Source organism: Adiantum capillus-veneris, chromosome 22 (genome assembly GCF_014529385.1).
Source record: "Adiantum capillus-veneris isolate H3 chromosome 22, ASM1452938v2, whole genome shotgun sequence".
NCBI classification, from domain to species: Eukaryota; Viridiplantae; Streptophyta; class Polypodiopsida; order Polypodiales; family Pteridaceae; genus Adiantum; species Adiantum capillus-veneris.
In genome coordinates this window covers 70,737,677-70,755,911 of record NC_140952.1, presented here as the reverse complement: position 1 = coordinate 70,755,911, position 18,235 = coordinate 70,737,677, and the positions used below count along the sequence as shown (strand labels likewise).

General features: G+C 45.7%; 1 pseudogene; it reads left to right on the top strand.

Moving 5' to 3' along the window:
- LOC147429560 (uncharacterized) overlaps window positions 1–17,494 on the top strand; it is a 19,743-nt pseudogene extending 2,249 nt beyond the window's left edge.
- Window positions 17,495–18,235: the final 741 nt, after the last annotated feature.

Sequence of the window (18,235 nt, the reverse complement as noted above, 5' to 3'; positions counted from 1 at the left end):
GATGTAAAGGTAAAAATGATTCATGTCTGGGGTCGCTAATTTAACGGTCCAAAGGCACTAAAGATCGACTATTAATACCATGGGTAAGCTTCTTAATTTTCTCTGGTCAATTGAGTTGTTTAATCGCGAGAGCCAAGTATTTCATGTTCGAGGGCTGACTAGAGGCTATACCTAGAAGACCTTGTAGTTAAGCTACGATAAAAGGAATTTCTCATGAAATCATCGCCTGGCTGATTGCCTTTTCTTTGACCCCCCAAAGTCTTTTCACAGTGATTCAATTTTGATGTGTGTGCTTATTTTGTATGCCTTGGGTTTTTTGCTTTTCAAGGAAAAGCGCCCACACTGGGAACCTCTAGGGCTCTAGTACCATAGGCGATACATGTGAGTGAAGTACCCAATCAAGCTGAGATTTCTCTTCTAGCTTAAGATTTTACATTATGGCACTTTGATTTTTTGTTTGTTCATTTTCAGCATTTTAATTTTGTAACTTTGGGGGGTCATAGAACACTGTTACACATCCCCAGGCTCATCACACTAGTAAACTCCCTTTATAATACTTAAGCTAAAGGTCAATAGGGACTAAGCCCACTAGAAAGCCCTAGTACATTTCACACAATGCTGCCTAAATCGGATTAAGAACCTAAGTAACCATTGATTATTAAGAAGGCATTCCCCATGGTATTAAGAGAATATCTCTAACGCCTAGCTTGGTCAAACTAGCTTAGTCAGACTGCTTGATTTTTAAGTCTAGACAAGTGATTATGACAAAAAATTACATTGAATTTAATGTTTGGTACTAAGCAAATGCGGTGAATATTATGCTACCAAATCACAATTAAAGCAGACAAACGTAGATGCAAAAAGATAAGGGACAATGCTAATGGACAAGAAACACCTGTTTGTGTTGATGGTCGTGCTTGATTTGAAGTGTGGATGAGAGAAAGATTCCATGAGGTCCAAATCCTAACCACAGCAATTGTTCCTGTACACACTATGAAACACAAACAATACCTCTAGGAGGCACATCAGTGGGAAAAAGGAACTTTGCTAATCACTCAAGTCTAAACAGAAAAACTCCTATCGTACTAATTCTACCTACCCTCCATCACTCGAGTGATGAGGATCAAAGGTGTTTTATGGCATAGGTTTCTATTTCAGTGTACCGGATGCGAATGTATAGGTCTGAGTCAATGTTTTGAATTTTACTATGCATACTCGTTTGCTAATTGCTCTTGCTCTTTATTATTTTATTTTTTTGTGAGTATAAGGCTTTATATATACATTCCCTAAGATTGGGAGATTAAGAGGGCATGGAAAGAAGGTTGAGAGGGAAGCAAGTGAATGATGACTGTCAGTAAACACTCCCCCCTTCCTTGGGTAGATCATACCATTTGAAATGGGCTTGTCACCTTTTGAAACAAATTGTTCCAGTTGGTAATAGGTGGGGATTTTTGCAAGTAGTTTTCTATTACCTTAGGTGCCTCATCGAGTTGCAAAGGTAGTAAGGTACTCTCCCAGGATCGAACTTGAAGTGGTTGATCAGGTGATTCTTGAACACTGGGAGGTGTGGATTCTTTTGTAGCTTCATGGAGGTCCACTATTGTAGGTGGAGGTTGTGGACAAGCTTTTACCTCTATGGATGCATTACATGAGGAGCTAGAAGCTTCATGGGGCTCCCCCCTTCTTGAGCTAGGTGGAAAAAATCGTTCTTTCTTCGGTACCCAAACTAGCTCTGGAGCGGGTGCGTAGCATTTTGTGATTTTTTTTCTTTCCGCAATTGTCGATTTGTTTTGGAGCTACGGGATTGGGCTCACATGGTTCCGGTGACAAGTAAGAGCACAATTTATGTTTTGGCACCCAGATTTGATCATTTCCTTGATAGTAGCCTTGGGTTTCCAATAGTTTTTTAGGAATCCAACGCACTGTTTCTTTACATTTCTTGGAGCGAGTGGGACGTTTCTTACGGGGCTTTTGTTTTTTAGCACTCGCTATGGTCGCTAAAGAAGCTTTAGGGACCCACTTGTATGTTTTCTTTGTTATATGAGGATGAGTCTTGTCAGAAGCTATATGCATTGCTTCTAGCATATTTAAGGGTACGGGCATTTCATCCCCCTCAAGTGTTACCCAGGTTGTCTCCCTATTCCCCCAAGTGTCTATGGTTGCTGCTAGGTGGACCCAATCCACATTGTCCGACTCAGTCATCCCAGGTAGTACAGCCATATAAGGATAATCTTCCCCAACATCAGTGTCCGCTTTACACGTGTAACAATACTGCAATGGGGCCGAGTGAACTGTGGTGTCAGATCTATGATCAATTATAAACATGTTTCCTAGGGGATGTGCTTGACCAGTCACAAGATCCACTCGAATGACAGAATCTTGGAACTGCAAGTAGACATGGTTTTTAGACCAGTCATGCACCATCTTTGCTTCCCTCATGAAAGGATGTCCTAAGATCATCTCCAATGCCATAGTGTGTTTGGATAAATCCATAACAAGGAAGGTAATCCTTATTTTATGTCCAAAGCGCTTGATCTTAAGATCTTCTAGCATCCCAATAGGTTTAACAATAGACCCATTGTCCATCTTCACTACTATGGTTGTGGTCGCAAGGTGAGGTCTTCCCATAGTTTCCCAGCAATTTCTAGTCACAATGCTAACCCCAGCACCACCATCAAGGATTCTCTTCACAGTTAATCCCTTAGTAGTGATTGGTATGGTCGCATTGGATTCATCACCCTCAAAGTATTGTCCCAACTTGTTAACAGGTATTTCTATAACAGGGTTCTCAACTAGGTTGGGTTGTGGATCTAAGTGTTCCTCTTCTATTGGCATCTCCCTAGCTCCATCCATATGTGCAAATTTGTGGTAGCCCAAACTTCAATTCTCCATTGAGGAAGGCTCAAAGAGCTGAGACTAGCTCAGGGTCTTTATATAGTTTGGACATGATGGTGGTTCTAACTTCTGAAGACATGAAATCCATCAATTTGGCAATGTTTAACGGAACCTTTTGGACTTCAGTCCCTTGACGTGGGGAAGATGGGATCTCCATTTCTTCGATAGGATCAAGTAGTACCTCTATAAACATTCTTTCCATCAAGAAGTGAGTACGCCCACTTTCCCATGACTTTAAGTCACTTTCTTCTTGGATGACACTAGGTATGGCTAAGGGTCTATGGACATGGTGAGGTTGATGTTGCGTAGGGAACACGGTGTCTGTAATATGGAGCTGCCTAGGTGCTGGTTCTAGATCCCTTTGGGTATCTTCTACCAAACTCCTTAATTGCTTGACTCACTCAATCTCCTATGTACGGTTTGGATAAGTTCCTATCTTCTTCTTGGATCCTGGCCATTGTGGCTCATGAAGATCTTCCTTGTTGGTTTCTATCTTAGTGGTCATTTTGGTCTCCATGGTTTCACCTGAATCAGAATCCTCTTCAGTGTCATTCATATATACGGGTCGTCACCAGTCCCTATGTTGGTTTTTGAACTGGGGTCTGACTTCGTTGGTTTTTGCGATCTCTTCCTTCGTGTTTTCTTCTTTTTTTGAGATTGGGAAATTGATGCCGTGTCTCTTTCCTCAAGAATATAATTTTGTTTGGAGCATCGATCGTGTGAGTACATTTACTGGTACCACAGGTGTACTTGGTGATGGCTCCTTGGTAACTTCAATCAAGTTTAATGGCGTGATCTTCGGTGCATTTGGATTATTTGGACATTGGGCAATCAAATGATCTATGCCACATCGATTACACATGAGTATTGGCATTGTAGACGTGCTCGCTTGATTGGTTTGCATTAGTGTGGCATTCCTTTGTAGCCTAATAGGACACTCGGCTACACGATGTGGACCTCCACACTCATAGCATTGAAGAGGTGGTCTCTTAGCAGTGTCATTGATATTTTGTCCTCTTGCCGCAAGAGCAGCTACTTGATAGACAGGTTTGACTTGTCCCCAATAGTCCTCCATGTAGTATTGTGGACTTTCTTCAAGCACATCCATCCCATAGGCAATATTAGGATCTATATCTTTCTCACAGCCTTCCAAAAAAGCAATAGATGACCCACAACCCACTTGATTCACAGAAGTGATTCTCGGATGTGGTGGTTGCAGTCCTAGCACTGGAGGCAGTAAGGGTGTTGTTTGAACAACATTTTGGGCCCTAGGGACCATGTGTTGTGCTTTTTGTTCAAGAGGTGGGACCGACATCAATGTAGGCACTCGAGGTGTGTCTGTCCATGCTAAGGTTGGTCTATTGGCCATCGCGCACTTAAATCCTATGCAATCCTTAGCTTGATGACCATACCTCCCACAGGCATTACAGTTCCCAATGAATTTTACTCTAAAAGTAGGGCATTCACTGGTACTATGCGGTCCATAGCATACTAAGCACCATTATTGCTCCATTCTTGGATACATATGATTGTTCTATGGAGCACAACTGTCTCTAAGACTCTCTTGAATAGCCTTGGTGAGATCTGCAAAAGTCATCTAAGATATCTTTGGCTCCTTAGCAATAGTCTTTAGGGTCATTGGCTGATGCCCCGATGCTTGTGAGCTAATAGATTTAGACTCAACAGACACTCTTTCTCCTTGAATCATTAAATTATCCTCCAATTGGATCGCATTGGTGGTGACTGCTTCCCAAGTGGTGATACCTCTAATGACTAGACGATTGTAGATATCCTCATGTTGTAATCCCCTAATGAATCTATCATGCAATTGGTTATTGTTGAAGCGCTCATTTGGATTACAACGAGAATTCAAATGCTTCAAGCGACTTATAAAGTCTCTCACCGACTCTCCTTCCTCTCGTTGGGCTTTCTGGAGCTGAGAGGCTACACCCCAAAACACTCCCTCTCGTATGTATTCTTTCAAGAACAGTCTCCTAAGAGAAGCGTAAATCGTTTTTTCTTCCACCCTTAGGGTTCTATACCAATCCCCAGCCTTTCTACTTAAGGTTAGGCTTAAATCATTGCTCTTATGTAGGTCATTGTGTTCTCCTAGAGAATCGCATATTTTTTCAAACACTTCGATATGATTTCTCACATCCCCGTCTCCACTAAATTTTTGTATGAGCTTGGCTATTTGTATTGCCTTACTTCTAGGCTCTCTATCAGGCGTGTTACGCATATTCTCAGCAATAGATCGACCAATAGCTTGAGCAAATGTTGCCAAGTCACCTAAGTGAGCAGGTACCGTGGATGAAGGTGCTCCAAAGACTACATGTGGAGTAGGTATTGGCATTGGGCTTGGCGCATAGGAAGCCCCCTCGAAGGTTAACCACTTACTTTTTTAAGCGTCCGTTTTCACTCGTGTTTTTTACGTTTTTAATGTTTTTTAATGTTTGATTTTTTTTTATTAAAGTGTGTGATAGCTCGAAACAAGCGTATCACTTAGAGGGTCACTGTGTACTTTACAGCACAATTTTCGGGCATCTGAAGTTTCGTTGGCCCTCAAAAAATCGATTTTTAGCTACGTGTGAAGCTAAAACTCGTAATTTTAAAAGGCGACTAAGGCCTAGGCTTGAGCGTGAGCTTGGGTTTGGGTCTGGGAGATATTCCCGATCCTCATCCTACCTTTAAATTTTTATTTTTTTTAATTTTTTTTTTAATTTTTTTAATTTTTATTATTTTTTAATAATAAAAGATAAGGTCGCCGTGGCCTACGCGAGAGCACACACACACTCTATCTACCTACTTCTAACTAATACACCTACCGTTACACACTAACACACTCTATTAACTCTCACAGATCTACTTCCTACTTACTGTACACAGAAAACTAACAACCTTAGTACACAACACAGTACTAACAAAGAAAACTCCATTAACAAAGAAAACTAACAACTTTAATACACAGAGATAAACACAGTACCTTTGAAAACTCCATTAACAAAAAAAAACACAGTATAACACAAAATCCTTCTTCTCAACACACACACACTCCTTCCCTACCCTTCCTACAATTGAAATTGCACCACGAAAGAAGCAAAGAGTGCCATTCAAGCTTAGTGTATGGCATTCCCCGGCAGCGGCGCCAAAAATGTGCGCGTATGTCGCACGTGTCAATGCAAGGAACTTGTCGATACAGTGTGTGCGAGCCACAGATGGCTCCAAGCACACAACAAAGCCTAAACTAGCAAGCTCAAAGATGGCGTTGGTGTGTCACTCACCGCTCTACGCTTCCTGTTGTGGAGGATTCCTCGCCGCGAAGAAGAGGGAGACGCCGCTACGCCGTGCTCAACCACTTCGTCATCGTCGTGCCTTCGTAATGCTCGATCGCACACACACACTCCCTCTCTCTCCCTCTCTCTCACTCTCTCACACATACACAAGGAGATGAAGAAGAAGAAGATGGACATGGAGCAAGAGCACTCTTCAATTTCACAAATGAGAGAATGAGTGAATTTTAGGTTTAGTTGACTTTTATATGAGCTCACCCCATTCACATTTGGGCGCCCATGCTTAGCCAACTAATCCCTTGAATGTTCTTGTTAGAGTGCGCCTCTCATCGGCGATCACTCTTACCCTTTTCCTATTGGACCGACAAGCCCGATACCTGACTCTACAAGTAAATAATACAACGTGCGTCGTAGGTGATAGGGTATCTGTGAGCCGTGAGGGTTAACAGCCATTCACCGGCATCTCATCCACGACATATCGTTGCAATAATATCCGTAGGTTATTATTATTTTCCAATTTCAAGCCAAAAACTGTAAAAAACCCATTGTAAATTTCCACCTCTCTCTAGGTGATGGTCACAAAGGCCCACCTAGGAGATATTATTTTAAATTCTCCTAAAACAAAGCAACGTCAACCATCTAGGCCCAACTCCTTTCTTTGTCTCTCCTGATTAGGGCCCTAAATCTAATCAGATTACCCTAACCTAATGCAACCTACACCTATAAAAAGGCACTAAGAGGTCACTATCGGGGGGGTAAGTACTTGGTAGCATTTTGGCGGGAGGGGACTGGAAACACTTGCATCAAGGGAGGAAGGATCTTAGTGTAGCATTTTGGAAAATTAGCACTATGGGAAGAAGCCATGTCTACACCTTGACTCCAATGGTCGCCCACACACTCACAGTAGTAGAAATCTCCATGCTCGTGAGTCACCTCTATAGAACGCACCATAGGCTCACTATCTCTCTCTATCACCATGGTTGCCACCTCGTTGAAGATAAGGTTTTTGTAAATCATTAAATCATTAGCACTATGGGAAGAAGCCATGTCTACACCTTGACTCCAATGGTCGCCCACACACTCACAATAGTAGAAATCTCCGTGCTCGTGAGTCACCTCTATAGAACGCACCATAGGCTCACTATCTCTCTCTACCACCATGGTTGCCACCTCGTTGAAGATAAGGTTTTTGTAAATCATTAAATGATTTTTCCCTCACACTCCGAGGGGTTTTCATCACCTGCGTCACTCTCTCTCTCTCTCTCTCTCTCTCTCTCTCTCTCTCTCTCTCTCTCTCTCTCTCTCAGTGTGTAGTGATTTTGTTATTTCAAATCACTATTATTCGCATCCTAGCCGCTCAAAGCTAGGTGGTGCCCCCTGTTCATTTCACCATGGCTAGCTCGGCGTGCATCGGGCTCCTGGCGTTTGAGACCGTCGAGGTCTATATTACACTTTGAGCTCGTCAGCATCTCTAACATCCTAATGAGCTTGCTCAGCCATAGGAAACATAGCTCTAGCAATAGCAACCCTACTACGAAAACCTGAAACATGCTCAAGACCACCTACATCCTTAGAGCTAGGATGTACATCAATGCTCTGCATGTAATGAAAATGGCCTATTAACTTTGAGAGTAGCGGAAATTAGAGAAAGTACTTTTGTGAAATTACTTTATGAGCATAGAGGATGACTTAATTGATGGTGGCAACATAAACATAGCATTTAGCTAACTTGGCATGAACAATACTTTTGCAAGAGAGAGAGTTTAAAGAACATGACAACAGTTGACGACCGGATTTGTGTGGAACCTGTCCCCCCTCCATTAGGCATTTTTATTATAGTTTCTCCCATCAAGAGAGACTTGGTACAATACAAACTTTGTGTTCTTTGTGACCTAGGTGATGCAATGAAGATGGAAAGCTTCATGCATCACAAGCATAACATAAACTTTGTGGAAAGCGTTAACTATCCCAAGCATCAGTCCCAAGGTCTCAAACACCTTTGAAGGTGGAGAGAGCTAGTGGGGAATGAGGGTAGGAAAGAGAAAGAAGAAACATTTCATAGGAGAAAGAATTAGCTCCTCCCTTATCATCACTCTTCTTGCTAGCATACATAATAGCATAGTAATGAAGATGGAGAAGATGGCAATATTAATCATTGAAGCATGGCTCTTGGTTAGACTTGCATTCCATAGCCAAGAGTGTTGGTGTAGGCTCTCAATTTCTCTACTAGTTTGGAGAAGGAGGTGGAGCTCTTGCACTTTTTACTTCACACAATGAGTGTGTGTGAGAGTGTGTGTGGGAGAGTATACCCCTCAAGAAACCCCCTAGCTTGCTTTGGCCGAACCCCCCCCCCCCCCCCCGCTTGTAGCTCATGATTGAAGATCAATGGACCTATCCAAGCCTAGCCAATCATATGCAGGGGCATATCAAGCAACAAGGGTAGCCTTGGGACAAGTGTCCCCCTTTCCCCTTTTAGAGAGAGGAATTGATAAATTCTAAAACAATTAATTAAATTAACTAATTTATCATTGACTCCTTGGGAGGCCAACCAATAGGCTTTAGGCACATGATGAGGGCAATATGAAGAGGGACTTGACAGTGTCCTATATACTTTGTTTTACCCAAGCTTACCTTGTGTGAGGGTGTGTGTGTTCTCTCTCTACCCTCTCTTGTAGGGCTTGTCCCCTGCTTGTAGGGATAGTTGTTAACTTTTGCACGCCTTACTCCCAAGCACCTTAGTCAGCAAGCATGACAAAGCACCTCAAGCTCCCTCGTCGGCAAGCACGTCAAGCACCTCAAGCACCCCTTAGTCATCAAGCACAACAATCACCTCAAGCACCTTACTCATCAAGCACAACAAGCACCTCAAGAACCTTAGTCATCAAGCATGACAAGCACCTCAAGCACCTTAAGCTTGGGCCGGATTCCCATCGCAAGCTCAGTCCCTAGCTTACCTAAGATCAAAGGACTTTTACACTAACCTTTGTAGGTCTTTAATGAAGCTAACCTAAAGGTCTTTTAAGCTCCATTGGTTAGCCTTTCTCTTTGAAAAACTATCCCTCATTTGGACCCCGTTACCATTGGCCCTGTGTTGAGATAGATTTGTAAGCACATATCTATAGTCTAACCCTTGTTCTTGTTTATTCTCTCACATTAAATGATCAGTTTAATATGAGAAAATCATTTGGGTTGGTTAGATATTAGATTTTATGACATTTCCTCTCTCTTGAAATCATAGTCATCCTCGACTATGAGGTAGAAGAGATAAAGCCTTAGTCGTTATTCAATCTTTCGTAGTGGGTAGAGGATCCCTTTTGACCCTACAACATCTTTCCAAGATGGATGACTAATCCATTTGGTGCTTGGGAGACAAAGTTTCCACAAGCATGTCTACTCGTTAGTCCATTTCATTCTCCCAAAGTAGAGTGACAAAGTCTACTTGGTTGTAAGATTCCCAATTTTTGGGTCTCTTCTAAAAATAAGAAAAATAAATTTCAATATCTATTTCATCGAATTTTGATTTAACATGTTTAATTGACAGTATTGGAAAATCATAATTATGTCGGGATATTACGGTGTGACATAGTTTAGCTACGGTTTCCATTAGTTGGCCAGACACTGCTTGGATGGTCAATTTGATGTAAAAATTGAATGGTAAGTGGGAGAGTTGATCACCAAAAAGAAAAGGCTTGTTTTGAGGAAAGAAAGAGTCTTTTTAGAAAAAAGAGGAGGAGCTTAGTTAGAGCTCTTTTCTTGGAAGTCAAGCCTCTACTTAGTCTCTCTAAATCGTGCATCTAAATCCGTGTCCATAAGAAAAAAAAAAGTCAAAAAATAATTTATATAAAAAAAAGCCACAGACGTGCGCCAACTTGTCTCTCTTTGCTCACCCTATTCTTGACTTGTGCTTTTGGCCTTGTATAAAGACCTCTCTTCCTTCACTTTGAAACCTATTTGCCGGCAACGGGGCTGAATCATCCTCCTCGCTTTCAACTTTCCGGATGGAGACTTCTCTCAGCTCTGTAGACTTTTGTCGCAGCAATGCCTTATGAAAATACGGGACCAATTTCAGTAATGAACCCAGAGGTACTTGTATTAGCGACATGAGGACCTCTTTCCAAACTGAATTCCAATCCTCCTCTTCTCTAATATCATCCTTATTTCCAACTTTTCCTTCCTTTATTTCCAGGCCCACGGTCGATGGTCCTGATGATTTCAATGGTGGTGCGGACTGTGGCAACCAGGACACAGTCTTTTTCCGCACTTCTTTCTGAGCCGTCCAATCCAAAATCTTTACATCGGGTGTTGGAACCACATTTTTACCCGATCACGTGATTAATGAAACCACTGGATTAGACTCCTCCAATCCTTCAATCTGAACCATAGCCACACTAGGCTGTTTCCCTGCAGCTCGTTCCTGCTTCTTTCGATCATATTCCATAGCTTCAATACACTCGAATCGCCAGTGCCCATCCCCCAAACAGAAAAGGCATGTCTTGGGGCGACTAGTGATAAAAACACGAGGTCTTTTTTTTGGATCAAAATTGCATTGAAGAAGAAGATTTCAGAGACAAAAGAATTGTTGTGTACTCATGCTTAGATTTGAGATCGAGGAAAAAACTATATTGACAAAATGGTAGTAAATTACAAAATTTGTATTTGGTACACATGGTGGAACGAGTGGAACAAGGTTTCGAGGTAGGTAGTGTTGAAGTACAATACTTAGTTGGAGGAATTGTTATTGTTTGGCATGAGGAGAACTCGGATTTTCTTCGCTTTTGGGTGGTTGGGGGGGGGGGGGGGGGAGGGAAGGGAGGTGTCCCCTCTGGTGGTCTTTGGTCTTGTAATGGAGTTTATTTTGGTTGTAGTATATATGTGGTTGAATGATCCGACCAAATGCAAAATCTTGTGTCGCAGATGTAGTGAGGTTGTTGGCTCCTCACCCAAATATGGTCAAGCATTGAATTATAAATGGTTGTTGTTTCTTTAATTTGTTGTTAATAGTTGTTTGAAGGAAGTAGGATTGTTAATTAATCCAAAATTAATCCATGGTCATGCTAAGTTCCCCTATGTTGAAATTCAGTGAAGGAAGAAGAAATCCATGATTTGGCCAAGTATTTTTAAATTTTGTTTCAACTCCTTCTTGAGTGAAATCTATGGACATAGTATCAAGCTGTAATGATAGGATCAACACGCACCAATGCACAAATAAATTGAGTAGTAGTTTGAAAATCAGATTTGTTGATTTGTGGATTGAGCATAGTAAGACATTCATGCAATGGCTTCCATCTTTGCTCCACACATGATAGAGTGACAAAAAAAGTAGGTTGGCCTACTTGTTGAATCATGGTTGGAATGGAGAGCTCCCGGCTTACTTGTCTACTCATTTCTATTGTTGGAATGGAGTGCTCCTCATTACCACCAATTTCATGTTCCTTTTTGTTTTATTTTATATGTAAATTATTTTACCTTATTATACAAAATTTCAATTAAATCTAATTTTTAAAAAACCTAACATTTTTGTGATTGTATGAATGCAGAGGGGGCTTGTGAACTTATCATGGACACTAATGCATGTTCTCAAAACATCAGTGTAGCTACTTTTAATCACCCATCGACTGGTGATGAAGGATCAAACGATGGAGCTTCCAATAAAGGGAAGCAGAAGGTTGGTAGTAAGGTGCCACACTCATTCCAGGACCTTTTTTTTTTGAGAAAAAGATCCTTTTCTTAGTTACTGAAACTGCCCATAGGGCTACAACCACCTCTTCAAGAGAGGGCTACAACAACCATGGTGGGAGACTCTCCCAATGAAAAAACCAACATATGTACAATGGGGCTAAATCAAGAAATGGGGGGAGGGAAAAGACACACAGGTGGTCGGTAGTGCCATCGAAGTACACCTTGGACCATGGTGTACAAAGGCCCAGGACGCCAGAGTCATAGGAAAGACTCTCGCATGTGGTGGGAGCTGCCCTGTAGTCCCTCGAGCTGTCCTCTGAGAGTGTGGATCAGCTCTAGCCAAAAATCGCGTACAGTCTCTACTGGTGGCATAGGGCGAGCATCAGAGATGCAAAAACAACGGGCCGGCCAGATGAACCAGAGTGTCATTCCACTAATGAGTTCCCAACACTCCTCTCTCTCACTGCACCACTCCTGTGGAGTAAGCTCTGTAGCAGGCTGGAGTGTAGGTCACCCCTCTTGCATCACTATCATCCTGCCGCCGGTGAAGGATAGCTCAAACTGAAGTGCCGTGCCCGTGAGGGTGGACCAAGACGCTGCTCTCCATGTGTACTGTCAAGCCATGGAGACAGCAGGCATCAGCCGAAGAACTCGTAGCCACACCTGTTGGGCCGAGGGACAGTCCCGAAGACAGTGACACTGACTCTCCACAAGATAGTCGCAAGCTGCACATGCAGCCGAGAGACCACTATGCACTAGCCAGCTCCCAATTGCTGTAGCTCTGTGTGCGACCAGCCACCCACTGAAACAAGGTGACACGCCTGGGTTGTCTGGAGTCCCACAAGCTCTCCCAAAATGCTATCAAGAACTCATCTGTGAGACTCGCCTCCTGCCAATGAGGTGCTGCAGCGGGGCGGGCCTCTCTTTATGCTGCTAGTATATGACATCCCACACGAACAGTGTACTGAAAGAACGAGACTCCTAGATGGTCTGCAAAAGAGAAGGGATCCCTCCATATCCACTCACCAGGATCCCACTGTACTCGTTCCAATGGACAACGCTCCCAACCCCACAGCCTCCAGTGTCCAGTCTCAAGAGCTGCTGGGCCAGGATCTATGGCACAAGTCCTCCCACGGATGCCCACTACTCGGATCCTCTGAAAACAACACTCTGCCACATGCGGGGCCTCTACTGCAACTCGCTAAAGGCGTCCCCCTTCTTGGAGCTCTAAGAAAAGGGATGGAACAGTCTCTGAGCAGGCCCTGAGTGAGATGAGAAACTCCAGCCGTGTGAAGGTTCCCATCCACCGAGGTGCTACTGGCTCGAGAGGCTTGAGCCACTCAGCTAGAACTGACTCTGAGATGTCCTGGCACATGCTCTGCACCCCTCTCATGCCTTGTAGTAGCTGGAGACTCTGCACCTCCTCTGAAAAACCTGTGAACTCTAGCCAGTCACCTAAAGAGCGCGCTGGACCCACTGCCATGGGACCCGAGGAACCATGAGGACGACTACCTAGCAAGTGGCCTCTCTGAGTGCTAACCATGGGGTTCCCAACGAGGGGCTGCCATAGGCGCTCCTCCATGCACGTAGGTTGTCTCTGCTCTAGGCCATGACGCAAGAGCTCCCAAGGTCGAAGCAAGCTCACAGCGAAGCGGTCCTCCAGTCTCTTTCTCAAACCAACTCTTCGCATCTCTGTAAAGATCCATCTAGTCGAAGGTTGCCAAGGGCCTTCTGCCTGAGGCACGCTAGCACGAAGCCGCTATAGCAAGAATTCCTTCCAGGGATCCTCACCTGGAAGAAGTCCTCTAACGATGAACTTCCCAAGAAGGGCTCTGCTCTGCTATGCTAGATCAATAATCCCAAGCCCTCCCTGTGAACAAGGAAGAGTGATGACCTGCCAAGCCACTTTGGCTCGGGCTATCTGAGTGTCACGTCCTAACCAAAGGAAGTTCCTCATTAGCCTCTCTACCTAGATGATATAAGAACTCAAGAAGATCCAGCAAGAAGTGATGTACCACATAGTTGCCAACAACACCTGGTTGGCAACTACTACTCTGTCAGCCAAAGAAAGTCGTGATGAGCTCCAATGTAACAACTTTCTCCTGATAGACAGGAGAAGGGGAGCAATCTACTGCTCGGGAGACAAGTCCAAACCCACCTGATAGCCCAAGTACTGAACTCCAGTCCCTGGGGGAATCCACCTAAAACCCTCTCCTGGCATCTAATCGGGCACAGGAGCACTACCAACCGAGAAAACCATTGTCTTTCTCCAGTTGATCAGTGCGCCCGATGCACAACAGACGGTCTCCAGAGCCTGCTCACACCTGTGAAGGTGGGCCTCCTGGCCATCTAAGTACAAGGTTGAGTTGTCGGCAAACTCATCGTCCACCAATAGCTCATCTCCCTGAATAGGGAGTGCTAAGCCCGGTAGACCCACCTGCTGCGACACCAAAAACCTGCTCATCGCCTCCGCATAGAACAGAAAGAGGAAGGGAGCAAGAGGACAATGGTGTCTGACCGAGCGTGTAAGCATGAAGCGATCAACTCTGCCTCCTGCCAAGAGTACGTGACTATGAGCCTGTCTATACAAAGCTGACGCCACTCTGATCCAAGCATCTGAGAAGCCCATCCTACGTAGAGTGCCCTCTAGAAAGTCCCAGTCAACTCTGTCGTATGCCTTGTCAAAATCGAGAAGAAGAATCATGAGGTCCTCACCATGGAGCCGTGCCAGGGTAGAAGCCTCCAAAAAGGTAAAGATGTTGTCAAGGATACTGCGTTCCTTGACAAATCCTGTCTGAGTCCCATGTATAAAGCTCTCTAGAAGTGGCTGAATCCTCAAACTCAGAGCCTTGGCAAGAATTTTGTAGGCTGAGTTGAGGATGGTGATGGGGACGCCACTGTCAAATCTCATCCAAGGAGCCACCCTCCTTGGGAATGAGGTAGATTAGGCCCTCACTCATGATGTCAAGCATCACTCCTTTGTGAAAAATGTACTGAAAAGCACTACAGAGAACTGGGCCAACTAGTACTCCAAGAAAAAACTGGGAGTCAACCCATCCTCACCTGGACAGCTACCACAGGGGAGGGCCCTTAGAGCTGTGTGCAGCTCCTCAAGCTGAAGTGGTAGCAAGCCTCTGACGCATCTCCTCAGTCACAAGACAAGGCATCTGTGCCCAAACCTGATCCCTGCATGCATCCTGACGCTCTGACTGGGACTCTGCAACAAACAGTAACTCATGGTAAAAGTCAATAGCAACTGCACGCATATCCTTAGCCTCAGAAACAACTAGCCCGTCTGGCATCCTCAACTGACTGACCTTGGCATGCGAGTGCCAAGGTCCCACTACCTCAAAGAAAGCACCAGTCACTTTGTCGCCCACCTGGGTCCACTGAGATGCCTATCGGTGAAAATCAAACTCATGTCACCTCTCCTCTGTGCTAGCAAGCTCCTGTCGAGCCTGTTGTAACTGCTCCTCCAGCCAGGGAATGTCTGGATGCTACTCCTTCATCCTCTATAATGAAGCAATGCCCCGTCTGAGATACTGCTCCTCCTCTCTTGTTGTAGCCCAGCGAGCCAGAGACTCCTAGAGAAAAAAGCGGTTAATCTGGGCTAGGCCTGAGGCCACTCTATCAATAGGAGAATCCTACCTCTCCAAGATCTCTGTCCAGAGAGCCTCTAGCTGCTCTCTAAGTGCTGAGTCCAACAAGACCCTCTCTTGGATGCGAAGCATCGTGCTCCCACTCCTCTCCATGTCTGCCACTGTGAGGCCCATAGTGCATGGTCCGAGAAGGAGGTCCCTGCCAGAATGATTAAGTCACTAAAGTGGTCACTAGTGTAGAAGCAATCTATCCATGATAGATTCACTCCTCCCACTCTGCGGTCCACCGAGAGAAGGCAAGGTTGTCTAGGGGCCTCACAAAACCAGAGTGCTGCCAAACATCCAAAACCCTAAGAGTCATACAAAACCTCTCCCAAGCTGCCAGCTCAACTCCATGCATTGTAGCATGGCTACCACCAATCCTGTTAGAAGGGTCCTCCAACATGTTGAAGTCCCCTCCTATGCACTAGTGTTTTGCCTCCGGCAGAGACTCAACATCTGAGACCAAAACTCTACACGAGCACTCGCCACATTGGGCGCATAGATGTTCAGGAAACCCACTAGGCCACCCTGAACCTACATAGTAATCCACTAAGCCCTGCCTGGCACAATAATCCCTCTGTCCACAATGGCCTGTTGCAAAGAGTCCGCAATAGTCATACATACCCCACCATGGATGCCTCCAGGTCCAAAAGCAGCTGACCAAAAAGTATCATATCGTCCACACAAGAACCAACCACAACGTCTAATGCGGTTCTCACAAAGATGGTGCTCCAGAAGCATAAGGAGATCAATCTCTCCTCCCACAAGGTAGCGTTGAAGCTCCTGACGCAGTTGGCCTCGCTGACGCTGAAACTGGGGCCCACCTAGTCCCTGCACGTTCCATGAGACGATCCTCATGGGGAGCGAGAGAGAACAAATGCTGTCGCACCAGCTAGACGGGCTATCTTCGAAGCTGGCTTGGATGGGGAGTAATTCGCATCCGAGCATCCTCTAGATAGGCTTGACTGCAACAAGTGTCTAGCCCAAGTCCAAGCAGAGTGAGCCATACGTAAAGCAACCTCCTCTGTCCAGGAGTCCTCATGAATGTATACATGGCAAGAAGTGTGAATCGGCAAAGAAGTAAACCACAATGTGTCTACATCCTATTGAATCTGGAGGTGTCACCGCAAACTTGGCCAAAGGCCACAAAGTCTGGAGCATTTCTGTAACTCCCTAGTTCTCCCATGTGGTGAGATAACTCTAGGACTTGTGTGTGCAACCATACCAACACTGAGTCGAGAGTCCACTCTGTCTGCTCCATGTCGCAAAGGGGGAAGGAGAAGCCAACTGCTGAGTCCAAGGCATCTGTCCCCCTAGCGGCAAGGAACAAAGCATGGACCTTGAAGCAGGATGCCTCATAAGAAGTCCCATCGGCGCCGGATGTCAATGCTCGTCGGACCATGAGGGATAGCTGCAAGGGAAGATGTTTGTACCTGTGGAGGGGGTCACAAGAAAGGTTGTCCCTCTCTCGCTAAGCGACTCATGGCAAAGGCGCTGCCAAGAAATCTCCTAGCCGTCAGAGAAGGCCCTGCCCCCTGGGTCAACTGTGGAACTGAAGCAGGAGGGGGGGGAGAAGGAGCTGGGGGGAGCGGTGGAGAAGAGGGGCGGGAGGGAGCAGTAGAGGTAGAGGGGCGGTGGGAAGAGGTGGCAGGAGCAGGAGGCGGGGGGGAGGATGAGGAAGAAGGGGGGAACTCTGGGGGGGGAGGGGCTGTCAAGGGTGAAGCTGGGGTGGGGGCTGGAGCAAGGACCTCATCCTGTGCAAGAGGACCAAACCAGCTCCCCTTGGGAACCCACTGCTGCTGAGTAGGCGCCTGAGGACCACTCTGAGTGCCAAGCTGACGTGGCCCCTGTCATCGTCTACCACCTGCTGCTGCCATCCCTCCTCCGCTAGAGCCCCACGCTCAGAGGGTGGCTTTGCATGTCTGCATTGTGTCTCTGTCTGTGTCTGATGGCCAGGCCTTGCAGGCTGGGGCTGAGGCTATGGTGTAGGTCAAGGCCTCCTCCGTGGACAGGACTGCGCTAGATGGCCAATTCGTGAAGCACTGGTTCGGGAGGCACGAATACTCCACACTCTGTCTAAAGCAACCCCCACTCACCCGAGGTAGAAGAATAACCTTTAGGAGCGTGTGAGTGTTTTTGACCAAAATGCAAACTGAGGGAATGCCAACAGCCTTGGCAGCTATTGAGGCTGTCGTGCAAGGTGTCTGCAGGACAGGCCCAATGGCTGAGCTGATCCTGGACAAAAGTGGTAAGTACTCCCTCCACAAACCCGGAAAGCAAACAGAGATGGGGATGTCTACCTCCTCTACTAGAACATTCGAAGCAGGGTCAAAACCATGTCTCCGCTGTTGAAAGTGTGCACGTGTTGCTCGGATGGTCAGTGGACTCATGGCGATGACCTTGGACACCATCTCGGAGGTCTCAAACTTGATCTGATAGTAACCTCGTCCGAGTATTTGTACGTCCAAGATCTTGCCCACCTCTACGAGAAGGCGGGCTTGGAGAAGGTCACGCAGCTCTCCTCTGCTAGGTCGGGTGCCGAGAATCTTGTAGATGACAGAACTCGCCTGCAATCACTCTACCTCTGCGGCAAGGCTCGCTTTCTCTGTCGGCGAAAGAGCAAGTTGAATGGTGGACTCAACGGGGTCGGGCGAGGGGGCTTCGGACGAGTCCCTTTGTGGCGAAGCTGGAGCCTCCATCTGTGTCTACTGCTGTGGTGTAAAAACCAGC